Source organism: Antechinus flavipes, chromosome 1 (genome assembly GCF_016432865.1).
Source record: "Antechinus flavipes isolate AdamAnt ecotype Samford, QLD, Australia chromosome 1, AdamAnt_v2, whole genome shotgun sequence".
NCBI classification, from domain to species: domain Eukaryota; kingdom Metazoa; phylum Chordata; class Mammalia; order Dasyuromorphia; family Dasyuridae; genus Antechinus; species Antechinus flavipes.
The window spans coordinates 377,601,702-377,615,373 of NC_067398.1; the positions used below are offsets into that span (position 1 = coordinate 377,601,702).

The window sequence follows — 13,672 nt, forward strand, 5'->3', positions numbered from 1 at the left end:
TAAGGGGATTGAGGGGAGCCAAACCACTTCATTTGGCTCCCTGAACACCAAACCTATTACTAAACTCCCTGACCACCAGGAAACACTAACCTCATCATTTAACTCCCTGACCACCAGGAACCCTAATCTCATCATTTGGTTCCCTGATCAGGAACCTCGAAATCTAGACCTCATCATACTAGCTGACTCACCCTCTAAATTCCTCTGCTCCCCCATTCCCCCATCCCCATCAACACACACAACAAACACAAAACCCAACTCTCCTTCCTTTTGAATGCTTTGGAAATCCAAACTCTGAACTGCAGAAATTTGCTGAGGCTCAGAGCCTCATGGCAGAATTCTGTGCTGCAACAGAATTCTGTAGAAGAGTGGAGGAACGGAGCTGAAAGTGGAGGAATAGTACATGTCTAAGCTTACTATGGAGCTCTCTATGCCCTGATCCTAGTGTCTTCCTGGAGCCATGGAAATCCAAGCATCAAATGGCAGAAATGTGCCTAAGCTCTGAAAGCAGCAGAGTTCAAACATTCTGCATCACTAGCCAGATAACAGGAGACTGTAAGAAATGAAGCTGTATATTGTGTGTGAAAAGCTACATGGTATTCCACTAAGCCTGAGAGAAAGAGTCCAGCATCTAGTCAAGATTCTATTCCCCACAAAAGTCACTTTGGGCCGATACTTTGTAGCTGATAAACTGTAAATTGCTCAGCATGAAGGTTGAAACCTGAGATTCAATGGGGAAAGAGTAAGAAAGTAAAAAATAGAGGATAATAAGGAGGAAAAAGACTTAAATTTCCTAAGATCTCAGGAGTTAAAAAACTCAAACACCTTGAACAGATGAACCATTGGGAAAAATATTAACAGCAGAAATATGGCCTCCAGATCTAATAAATAAATTTAGGTATCTATTAATATATACTGTAAAAGAAAGGAAAAATGATTTAACATTCAAGATAGCAGACCATGTGGGTTTTCAGAACAATTGTTCCCTAATGATCTAAAAGAAAAATAGAAATTAGGAGAGCAAGATTTATGGCAAGCACAGTAGAAATAACTGGCAAAGTGAAAAACTTGACTATACCAAGGAAACAAACAAAAAGAACAATATATTGGGAATGCAATACATAAAAGTAAAGGAAAATCTCAAAGAGAAGCAAAAACCAGTAACATTAAGAGAAAATATTCTCTTTAAATAAACTGTACTAATCTCAAAGATTGTATGTGTAGAGAAAATCTAAAGCTTCTAGGTCTCCCAAATATTCTTACAAGTTAAAAACCAGAATACCATAATGCAAGAAATAAGGAGAAAACTGTCTTGCGAATTTCTGAATCCTAAAGAGAAAATACCAATTCAAAGAATTCATAAGTTGCCTCCAGAAAAAACTTAAGGCTGTACATTACAAATCACAGTACTTAAAATTTAATAAATCAATTCAAAAACAACATATTCTCCAAGTGGCTAGAAGAATTTCAAACATAAAGAAAAGGAAATCCAAATAGTTTATTTTGAACCCACTATAAAACTAAGGAGGAAACTGAGTAATGTATCCCCCCAAAAAATGAGACTTATGATGTAGCCCAAAGTGACCTACTTTGTAAAACTGAGGTTAATCATAAATGGGAAAAAATCAGTATCTAATAATAAAGAGGCATTCTCAACATTCTAAGAATGAAAATGTAAATTAATGAGATTATCTGCTTCAAAAGCACTCCAAACAACAGAAATACAAGGTAAATGATTAAAGCATATAAGGACAACACAAGACGACAAGTATGTAAGACACTAATATATTGTTGTTGAAGTTGTGAACGGATCTAACCATTCCAGGGAGCAATTTGGAATTGTGCCCAAAGGCTATCAGACTATGCATATCTTTGATCCAGCAATGTCTCTACTGGCTTGTCTCCCCCCAAGAGATCATAAAGGAGGAAAAGGGACCCACATGTGCAAAAATATTTGTAGCAGCTCTTGTAGCAAGAAACTGGAAATTGAGTGGAAGCCCATTAGTTGGAGAATGGCTGAATAAGTTATGATATGTGAATATTATGGAATATTATTGTTCTATAAGGAATGGTCAACATGATGATTTCAGAGACTGGAGAGACTTACATGAACTGATGCTGAGTGAAATGTGTAGAACTAAGATAACATTGTACATGGCAACAAGATTATGCAACAATCAGTTCTGATGGACTTGACTCTTTTCATCAATGAGGTCATTCAAGCCAATTCCAGTAGACTTGCAATGGAGAGCACCATCTGGACCTAGAAAGAGAACTGTAGGGACTGAATGTGGATCATAACATAGCATTTTCATTTTTTTGTTGTTGCTTTTTTTTCTTTTTTATTTCTTATTATTTTTCCTTTTTTGATCTGATTTTCCTTGTGCAACAAGAGTAATTGTGGAAATATGTTTAGAAGAATTGAACATGTTTAACCTACACTAGTTTGTTTGTTGTCTAAGGGAAGAGGAAAGGGGAAGGAAGGGAAAGGAATTTGGAACATAGGGTTTTACAGGGGGAAATGTTGAGAACTATCTTTGCATGTTTTGAAAATAAGTTACTATCAAAAATTTTTTTTAAAGCAACAAGATAATATATGAAAGCAGAATTCAAATAAAAGTGACAGTAAAGAAACAGTAGCTCACAACATCCTGTTTACAGGTAGATCAATGTTTTTTATGGAACTCAATTACAAAAAAGGAGAAGAGGATGAAAACTATAGGGAATAATATGAGATACAACCTAATCAAATCAGAGCCTACTTATAAAGAAAAATAACTCTCAGGAAGAAAGAACCCAATAGAAAGAAAGAAGCAAAGAAGAGCAGAATTTTAAAAGTAGAGGGAAGTAGAGAAAGGAGGAAACCTCATTTCAATGGTGAGAAGAAATATTATGAATACTAGAGATATTCCATAAATGGGGACTGGAATCTTATCATGGGAATTGTCTGCAGGTATATGTTGCTTAGAGACAACTGATTCTGCCTCAAAAATAACAGGAATTAAAAGTTCCTTAGAAAACTGACACTCAAAAAAGAAGGAAGGCATGGACCCAGAAAAGAAATTAAGAAATGGAAGGGAGAAGAATGACCAAAGAGAGAGTGAAGTTCAAATAATGAACTATATAATCAGGGACATAGGAATATTTCTATTTTGCAATTTGTCTGCAAGAATTGCTATTTTTCTAAGGGTAAAGCACAAAGAAAAAAAATTAGGACAAGCCCTACAAGGCAATTTACAGAAATCATTTACAAGGGAGAACTCAAAATAGATATCTTAAAAGTTTTGATTCCATTAAATACAGAGAATAAAGAGCTAAATAAGGTTAAGAGGTATGAACCTGTTAGAATCCTAGTGTTAACTCAATGGAATTGATACAATGCTTATTGGTTCACACATTAGAGCAAATCCTTACAAGGTGTTAAGTCATTAGTATTGATAGAAACAATGCTTAAGTTAACACCTTTGAGAGTTCACACATTAGCTCACACATTAGTTCACAGTTTGGGAGATTTCAGGGTTCTGTATGAGATCTCCAAATTCACATCCCCCATAATCCCACTCTCAGAGGAGTAGTCAACCTTTGAGTTTACACCTCTAAAAGAACATACAAACAGCTGAGCTCAGTCAAGAGAGTCCAGTTGAAAAAATTGAGAGGGGAGTGTCAGTTGGACATTGAGAAGCCACAAGTCGGAGTTGAGCTAGAGGCAGAAGCTGAATGAGTTAAAAGACAAGCTGCAAGAGCTCTTGGAACCAAGGAGGGCTTCTAAGAAAGTTAACCGGGCCCAAAGAAAGAGATAAGACTTGGAAGGAGAACATGAATGTTTGGATTTTATCAGCTGGCTGCATTTGAAGTGATTATTACTTTGAACTGAAACTAAGGCTGCCTCCAGAAAACCCCCCCAAGAAACCTGCTCTCACAGAGAACCATCATATACTATAGAAAAAGAAGAACACCACATGAACCAAAGAATAAAAGTCCAGAACAAACAGAAAGGGAAGATAAATAATAAGAAAGGGAGAAAAGAAATTTTTCAATAAAAAAAAGACAGAAAATGAAATTTACAGCAAAACAAAACAAATTGAAGGGGAGAAGAATGAGAAAAAGAGAAGATTTAAAAAGCAGAAAAAAAGCCAAAAAGGAAAAGAAACAAATAAGCAAAACTCCAAAAGATAAGTAAAATATTGGGAGTGGAGGGAGTGAGGAGAAAGAGGAGTTGAGAATGAATAAAAGAAAGCTAGTAGAAATAAGACTATCTTCAAAAAAGATCATATTAACAGAAGCAAAAAACCAAACAAAACAAAAATCCATACTGCCGCATTTACAGCAGAAATGGGGACGAAATAGAAAATTGGAATATTTTCACCATTAACAATTGAAAATTTGTCAAAAAACTAAAGGCTTTCTAAGAAAAGGTACAACTTTCAAGAAAATATCCTAAGAGATGTCCTTTATAAGCTTATTTTCCAAAATTACTTAAGAAGACTATTTTGAATTAATCATTATAGGAAAATATCTGATAGAGAATAGAGGCACTGACAGAAGGTAAGACTTTTTAGAAATAAAAAATGTAATTTAATTGGCCAAACTCTCAAACTTAGAGGAAAACCACAGTTACCATGGAAATGAGCTTGAGCTGTATGCTTAACTGTTTTTTAAAAAATACTTTTATTGATATCTTGGGATTTCATATTGCCTAAATTTGCCTCTGTAGTCTCCTACATTAGCCATTTGATGTAACAAAGACTTCTTAAAAGAAAACAAGAAAAGAGGGGAAAAAAATCAGAAAAAAACCCTCAATATTTCAAAAAAAAAAATCTGACAATAAATACATGATAGGTGTGGAAGGGGAAAGTGTTTTTGATGCCATTCTGGTTATTTGTATATATTTGAATTTTTGTAATGATTCTGTATGTCTGTATATATATATGTATATATATATATATATATATAATATTTTGTCTCTATTTCCTTCACTTTGTATCAGCTCATATAAATGTGTACTTCTCTATATTTGTCATATTTATCATTTTATACAGTCTAGTAATACTTTTAACTTCAGATATCACAATTTGTTCAACTGTTCCTCATTCATTTAGTATCCACTTTTTTCTAATTCTTAGGTATTGCTATAAATATTTGGAGGTATTTTAGGCTTTTAAAAAAATGGATTTCTTTGGGTATTTACCTAACAAGGTATCTCCATGTCAAAAGGTAATGGGCATTTTATTTACCTATTTTTGCGTTTTTTTGCTTGGGATAGCAACCCCTTACAAAACAACTAATCAAGAGATTTTTCAAAGTGAAGATCAGAAGCTTTATTAGAATCTCATGAGAAGCAAGCAGTCTGCTCACTGAATTCTCAAAGAAAAAGGAAGCCAATTTTACAAAGGTTAAGAGATGATTTAAACAGTCAAAAAACTACAGGAACCCTGACCTCCCTCCCCTCTTCTGGTTAATTTTCACTGCCTACTCAAATGGAAGTAGCAAAGATTTGCTAAATTCTAGTTAAGCCAATATAGTTGACTTATTGCAGATGTGTTTGCCCAAGTTTATTGTGGTCAGCTTGTTACACTGTTTGTAAATTCTTGCTTGAGCTGATATGGACACTCTACTGTAATTTCTGATTACAGTATTGTAAAGAATTTCATTTTTCCCAAATCCATCGGATTCATATACTAAAATTTAGGTTATAGATTGAATCTATCTTAATGATTTTATGAGAAACTATATAATCCCTCACAATAAAGAGACTTATTTAGAGGTAAGTAATCAATTAAGCCAGAGGAGCTAAAGGTTCCTAAAAATAACAGCCCTCTCTCAGCTTTGGATAAATCAAAAAGAAAGATAAACAAAAAGGAAAAAACAGATCTGAATAAATTGCTGGAAAAACTAGAGCAAAAGGACTTATGGCATCTCCTAAATGGAACTGCAAAAGAGTATTAGTCTTTTCCTCGCTCTCTGTATGTGTGCATGTGCATATATATACACACATGCACACATGTATATAATTTTTTTCTCAGCACTACATAAGAATTTTTACTAAAACTGACCAGGTATTAGAGCACAGGGAGTGCAAAAAAATGTAAAAATATAGGAATCTTACATATATCCTTTAGAAACTAAGATAATAAAAATAGGGATTGATTCAGGCACCACAAACATTAAAAAAATGAAGCTTAACAATGAAAGCCTAAATAATGATTGGTTCAAAGAACAAATAAAAATAATTTAAAATTTTATAAAAGAGAATGACAATAAAACAACATGCCAAAATTTATGGGATAATTATGCTTTTTAAAAAGCAGTTTTGAGAGGAAAAATAATATAGAAATAATATACCTATAAACACACATTATCAAAACAAAAGAGGATTAATGAACTGAATGTTTTTTTTATTAAAAAGACAAATTAAAAAAAACTAAAATAAGCAGAAATGATGAGTCATTAGGAGGAAAAGAGAAAGAAAAGGGATTTAGAATTTATATAGAATTGTGCTAGGTACTTTTGAAAATATCTGTACTAATAAAAATTAGAACACAAAAGAAATGAGGGATATCTTCATAAATAGAAAACATTCCTATGATCAAAAAGCAGATGCAGATCTTAAATAACCTAATTTCAAAAAGGAAATAGAATTAGCTGAGGTTGTCCCCCCAAAAAAACAAAACCAAAACTTTTGGTCCTGATAAATTTACAGGAGAATCTTATCAAACTTTTAAAGAACAATCAGTACCCCCAGTACACTAATCTTTAAAATTAAGAAAGAATCCTCCTGTAAATAAAATAGTTTTAATACCTAAAGAAGGAAAATTACATATCAATATCATTCGTGAATATTAATCCAAAAAATTTTAAACAAAATCTTATCAAACTTACCAAAGAGTGTCAAAAATCATTACCTATGATCAAGTTGTATTTATATCTGGGATACAAGGGAGATTTACAATGAGGAAAATAATCAGCATAATCCATCATATTAAAAAACAAAATATTCCAAACCACATAATATTATCTCAACAGATGCAGAAAAGGCATTTAACATTTAAGCTGATAAGTCTAAAATTATAAGACAAATTTTTTTTTTAAAAATATAAAACCAAAAACAAGAATCATATGCAATGAGGATGTACTAGAGCATTTTCCAATAAACATAGACGTCAAAGAAAGATGCTCTCTTTCCCCATTATTATTTGACATGGCTATGAAAATGCTAGCAAAAATAATAAGATAAATAAATTAAAAGCAGAAAAATAGGTAAAGTAAATAAAACTATGCCTATTTGTTGATGATATTTTGGTAAATTTTGAAAATCCTAGGCAATCAGCCAAGATACTCTTCATAACTTCAGTATATCACAAATAAAAGAAAATTAAACTGCCTTTAAGTTAGACCTCACACCCTGAAAACTATTAAAGATGACAGAAAAGACAAAAGTCTAAATAGCTTTTCTTATAGACAAGAAAACGTCAGTTCACAAAGGTTAAGTGACTTGTCCACGGTCATATAGGCAAAAAATGGCAAAACTAGACGTGACAAAGCCAAGATCTCAATCCAGCACTTTCGACTCTAAAATTCAGCACCTTTTCACTGAGCCACTTAAATTCTTTTTTTTTTTTTTAATAACTTTTTATTGATAGAACTCATGCTAGGGTAATTTTTTTACAACATTATCCCTTGCATTCACTTCTGTTCCGATTTTCCCCCTCCCTCCCTCTAACCTCTCCCCCAGATGGCAAGCAATCCTTTACATGTTGAATAGGTTACAGTATATCCTGGATACAATATACATGTGCAGAACCGAACAGTTTTCTTGTTGCACAGGGAGAATTGAATTCAGAAGGTATAAATAATCTGGGAAGAAAAACAAAAATACAAGCAGTTTATATTCATCTCCCACTGTTCTTTCTTTGGGTGTAGCTGCTTCTGCCCATTTTTGATCAATTGAAACTGAATTAGCTCTCTTTGTCAAAGAGATCCACTTCCATCAGAATACATCCTCAAACAGTATCATTGTTGAGGTATATAATGATCTCCTGGTTCTGCTCATTTCACTTAGCATCAGTTCATGTAAGTCTCGTCCGTCCTCTTTGTATTCATCCTGCTGGTCATTCCTTACAAAACAATAATATTCCATAACGTTCATATACCACAATTTACTCAACCCTTCTCCAATTGATGGGCATCCATTCATTTTCCAGCTTCTAGCCACTACAAACAGGACTGCCACAAACATTTTGTGAGCCACTTAAATTCAATAGTGCCACAGACTTTGTTATTAAATAAGAAAAAGATTTTCTACTATCCATAGATTTTTCTATTCAGTTTGATCCTTGATATCAATATGCCAAGTTACATATAATTTTTACAATTCAATGCTCTACAGGAGTGATATCCAAGGTGAAATATATAAAATGATATAGATTTTGGGGGGAAAAATTAACATTTATATTACAAATTTTATTATTGTAGTAATTACCATAAACTTCTATTATACAGTATGTTTATTGATTGATAATTTTTTATCCAAAAGTAAAAAGAAATTAAACTGCCATAATATTTAAGAGATGAATTGATACTGGAGCTTTGAATCTGTATGTTCAGATGATTTCATGTCACATGTGGGAAAGCTAAGTACCTAATAGAAGAATGGAGTGAATTTACAGCCTATAGTGTCTACTTCAAATTAACTTTCATAAAATGGACAAATGGCTTAAAAATATATCTGCAAAGAAATCAAGTATTGAAAATAATGTTAATACAAACACAAGTTATCAATAAGAAAACGTTAGTGCTAATATTCTTCCTATTCCTAATATTAGCTCTTCATCAGTCATATTACACAATATTAAAATGATGATGATGTAATCTGATCTGACAAGAACTTTAAAGTTATCAAGATCACCTGAAATATGGATTTAAATTCACTACTAACAATGCTCTCCATTATATCTTGAGATATTAGCTAATTACAAAATGAAGCCAACACAATTGCAATATTTTAAAACAGCTTTTTCTCTTATCGCCTATAAAACATGTCCCCATGTTTTAAAAATGGAATTTTCTATCTGTTTAAAACTTGTCAAGATAACATGAAGTTTGGCATAGGTTTTAAATGCATTTGTAAAAAAAAAAGTACAAAAATGCAACATCTAACTTTCTACAAGAAGCCTTTGTCAGACCCTTTTAATTCCAAAGGACATGTTCTCTATTGTCTATCTCCAACTTATCCTGTTTGTGTCCTATTTGTACTTAATTGCTTGCTTGTTGTTTCCCCTATTAGAATGTCAGCTCCTTTGAGGGCAGGGGCTATTTCTGCCTTTCTTTTTATTTCTAGCATCTAAAAGTTCCCACACTGGAAAATTGGGCTTCTGAGAAGTAAGAGTCTTTACTACTACTTCCCACCAAGCTACTTCCTGATTATCCTCATGCCACTTTCTCTAACTCCTAATTCTTCTATCTTCTCAAATGTAATTCTAAGAAATGTAATCAAATCAACACCATCAATTCCTGAAAAAGATATATCAATTTCCTTAAAATTTCAATCACTATCTCTCTTCCTTTTTAAAACTGTCCTCCTTGGTCACCACTTCCCTAAAGGATGTCTTCCCTTATAAGAATGTAAGCAGCTTGAGAGTAGGTTCTTACTCGACTATATCGTACAAAACACATAAGAAAATAATAAATGCTTTTTCATTTATTCATTCATCAACCACCCTTATATGATAAAGCTTTCCCTTGATTAAAGAATTTACAAAAGCAAACTGCTAGTCCTTTTTGTACTGGCAAGGAACTGGAAACTGAGTGGAGAATGGCTAAGTTATGGTATATAAATGTTCTGGAATATTATTATGTTATAAGAAACAATCAGCAGAATGATTTCAGAGAGACCTGGACAGACTTATAATGAACTGATGCTAAGTGAAGTGAGCAGAACTAAGAGATCATTGTATAGACACAACAATAAGATTACATGATGATCAGTTCTGATGGATGGGACTCTCTTCAACAGCAAGGTGATTCAGGCCAGTTCCAATGTTCATGTGATGAAGAGAGCCATCTGTACCCAAAGAGAGAACTGAAGGAACTGAGTGTGGAACACGAACATAGTATTTTCTTTTTCTTTTTGAAATTTATTTTATATTTTTTCAACTATATATCAAAACAATTTTTAACATTTGGGTTTTTTAAATTTTGAGTTCCAAATACTCTTAATCCCTCATTACCACCCCACATTGTAAAGGCAAGTAATTTAATATAATTTATACATCTGTGAGTATATACATGTGTGCACACACACACACATACACAGATAAATTTTTGCAAAACATATTTCCATATTAGTCATGTTGTAAAAGAACACAAAAACACAAAAAAATAAAGTTTAAAAAAGTATTCAGACTCCATCAGTTCTTTCACTGAATGTGGATAACATTTTTTCATCATTAAGTTCTTTGGAACTTCACAATTAATCATTATATAATATTACTATTACTGTGTACAGTGTACTGGTTCTACTCATTTCACTTGAAAGTATGCTTCTCTGAAATCAACCTGCTCATCATTTGTTATATAGCACAATAGTATTCCATCACAATTATATACCACAACTTGTTTAAGTATTCCTAAATTTCCAATTCTTTGTCATCCCCAAAAGAGCTGATATATTTTTTCACATGTAGGTCCTTTTACTTTTTTTTTTTAATCTCTTAGGTATACAGACTTAGTAGGGCTATTGCTGGGTCAAAGAGTATATCCAGTTTTATGGTCCTTTAGGAATAGTTTAATTGTTCTATCCCAATTTTCTTACATTTCCTCCAACAATTGTCAACTTCCTTTACGATCTGTGAGGTAGTACTTCAGAACTATTTTAACTTGAATTTCCTTAACGATGGGATTTAGAGCATTTTTATTTATAACTATACATAACTAATTTCTTCTTCTAAAAACTGCTTCTTCATGTCCTTTGACAAATTTATCAATTTTTTATCAATTGAGTTATGACTTATATTCTTATAAATTCAATAAATTCAAAAAATACATTTCTCTATATATTTGAGAAATAAAGTCTATCAGAAAACCTTTCTGTAAAAAATTTTTCAGTTATTATTATTGTATATTTCCCTCCATTCTATTTTCCCCCCATTTATACTTTTCTTTTTCTCCTTTCAACATGTACCTCTTCAAAAGTGTTTTGTTTCTGATAGCTTTCTCCCCAATTTACCCTCCCTTATAGCAGCACCCCCCTTCTCTTATTCTCTTCTTACTTCCCTGTAAGGTAAGATAGAATTCTATATTCAATTGAGGGTATAACAATATAGTATTTTCACTTTTTTGTTGTTGTTTACTTACATTTTGTTTCCTTTCTCATACTTTTTCCTTTTTGATCTAATTTTTCTTGTGCAGCATAATTGTGGAACTAAGAATTGCACATGTTTAGCATATATTGGATCTCTTGCCATTTAGGGGAGTGGGTGGGGGAAAAGGAGGGAAAAAAAATTTTGGAATACAAGGTTTTGCAAGATGAATGTTAAAAATTATATATATGTTTTGGAAATAAAAAGCTTTATAAAAAATTATTTAAAAAAAAAAAAAAGAAAATTGATGTTCCTTACTTCTTTAGGAATGCTCTCCAAGCAATTTGGAACTATGCTCAAACAGTTATCAAACTGTGCATACCCTTTGATCCAGCAGTGTTACTACTGGGCTTATATCCCAAAGAAATCTTAAAGAAGGGAAAGGGACCTGTATGTGCAAGAATGTTTGTGGCAGGTCTCTTTGTAGTGGCCAGAAACTGGAAACTGAGTAGATGCCCATCAATTGGAGAATGGCTGAATAAATTGTGGCATATGAATATTATGGAATATTATTGTTCGGTAAGAAATGACCAGCAGTTTGATTTCAGAAGGGCCTGGAGAGACTTACACGAACTCATGCTGAGTGAAATGAGCAGGATCAGGAGATCATTATATACTTCAACAACAATACTATATGATGATCAATTCTGATGGATCTGGCCATCTTCAGCAATGAGATGAATCAAATCAGTTCCAAGAGAGCAGTAATGAACTGAACCAGCTACACCCAGCAAAAGAACTCTGGGAGATGACTATGAAACACCACATAGAATTCCCAATCCCTATGGGATACAATTAGTCTGTGAAGGAAATCAAAAAAAATGTGCAGGCAGGCAAAAATAATCCCTATATTTTTGCCTGCCTGCACATTTTTTTTGATTTCCTTCACAGACTAATTGTATAATATTTCAGAGTCCAATTCTTTTTGTACAGCAAAATAACAGTTTGGACATGTAAACTTATTTTGTATTTAATTTATACTTTAATATATTTAACATGTACTGGTCATCCTGCCATCTAGAGAAGGGATGGGGGAAGAAGGGGAAAAATTGGAACACAAGGTTTGGCAATTGTCAATGCTGTAAAATTAAAAAAATAAATAAATAAAAAAGGAATGCTCTCCAATTCCAAATGTAATGGATCAGGATTACAATGGTCCTCAAGAGTCACAGACTAAGTTCCACTAATTATAATGGCATTTTAGCCTCTTTTGCATACATGAGATTAGACAATTACTTTTGTCCATTTGGGAAATAATACAACAGAGAATAAAATTCAAACATGAAGGATAACAACAGAACCTTTCCCCCCCAAAACACACACACACACACACACACACACACACACACACACACACACACACACACACACACTTTGTTTTCAAGGAAAACTTTACCCACAAGGGTCATATCTAGCCAAAAGAGACTAGATGAAAAAACTAATTTTTTTCTAGAGTTGTATTCCTATAGCAGAATATAGTACTTCAGACTTCTCCCCAAGTTTATCCCACCAGAAAACAATGCCTTTGGTATCTAGGTATTCCTAAGATTCTATGTGTTTAACAAGAAAAAAAAATGAAAGAAGTTGCAAAGAAAAATTTTTTGAAGAATTATAACAGCTGAAATAAAACTTGAAATATATGAAAATTCTATTTTAATCATTTGAAATTGAAGAAGCAAATTATTTTTTAAAAATTCAATGAAATGTATGATTTTATAGAAAATAGTTTTTATTAATTTTCAAATCAGTATTTTCTATGTTTCATTGCTTATTTACAAATCTTTTCATTTGCTAGATAACTATCTAAGAGCCACAGAATTGGCACACATATTTACAAAGAGGTCACACACAATCAGCAGCAAATATTAATCAAAAGTCCAAGTCCGGTTCTGGTTTTATACACATCCATGATGAACCTGATTGGTATTCAGTTCAGAAATACACCCCCTAAAAACTCAAAAATCTCCTTATCAAAGAATATTAATAGAAGTCATCAAAATGATAAAAGAATATTTTTACAATAGACAACACAATTTCTGTTCAGATAATAAAACAAGATTAACTAGATAGATCAAAAGATGACTGCTGTGCTTCTGATCACAGCAATACCAACTTACTTCAACAATATTGCTGTTTCCAAACTTTCCCTCATGATAAATGACTTCTATATAGCTTCATATCAACCAATCTGAACTTCAAATAAAAGCTAAAATGAGAGCAGAGGAATGTTGGCTTTCTGACCACAGAACATCTCTTTCTCAAATGGAGTAACAAGTCTGATACTGAAATATTTTTAGTTCCCACAAAATCAAATA

At 32.6% G+C, this 13,672-nt stretch overlaps 1 protein-coding gene across 2 annotated transcripts in view; it reads right to left on the bottom strand.

Moving 5' to 3' along the window:
• KIAA1328 (KIAA1328 ortholog) overlaps nt 1–13,672 on the bottom strand; it is a 527,008-nt gene that overhangs the window by 490,124 nt on the left and 23,212 nt on the right. The window lies entirely within an intron of this gene.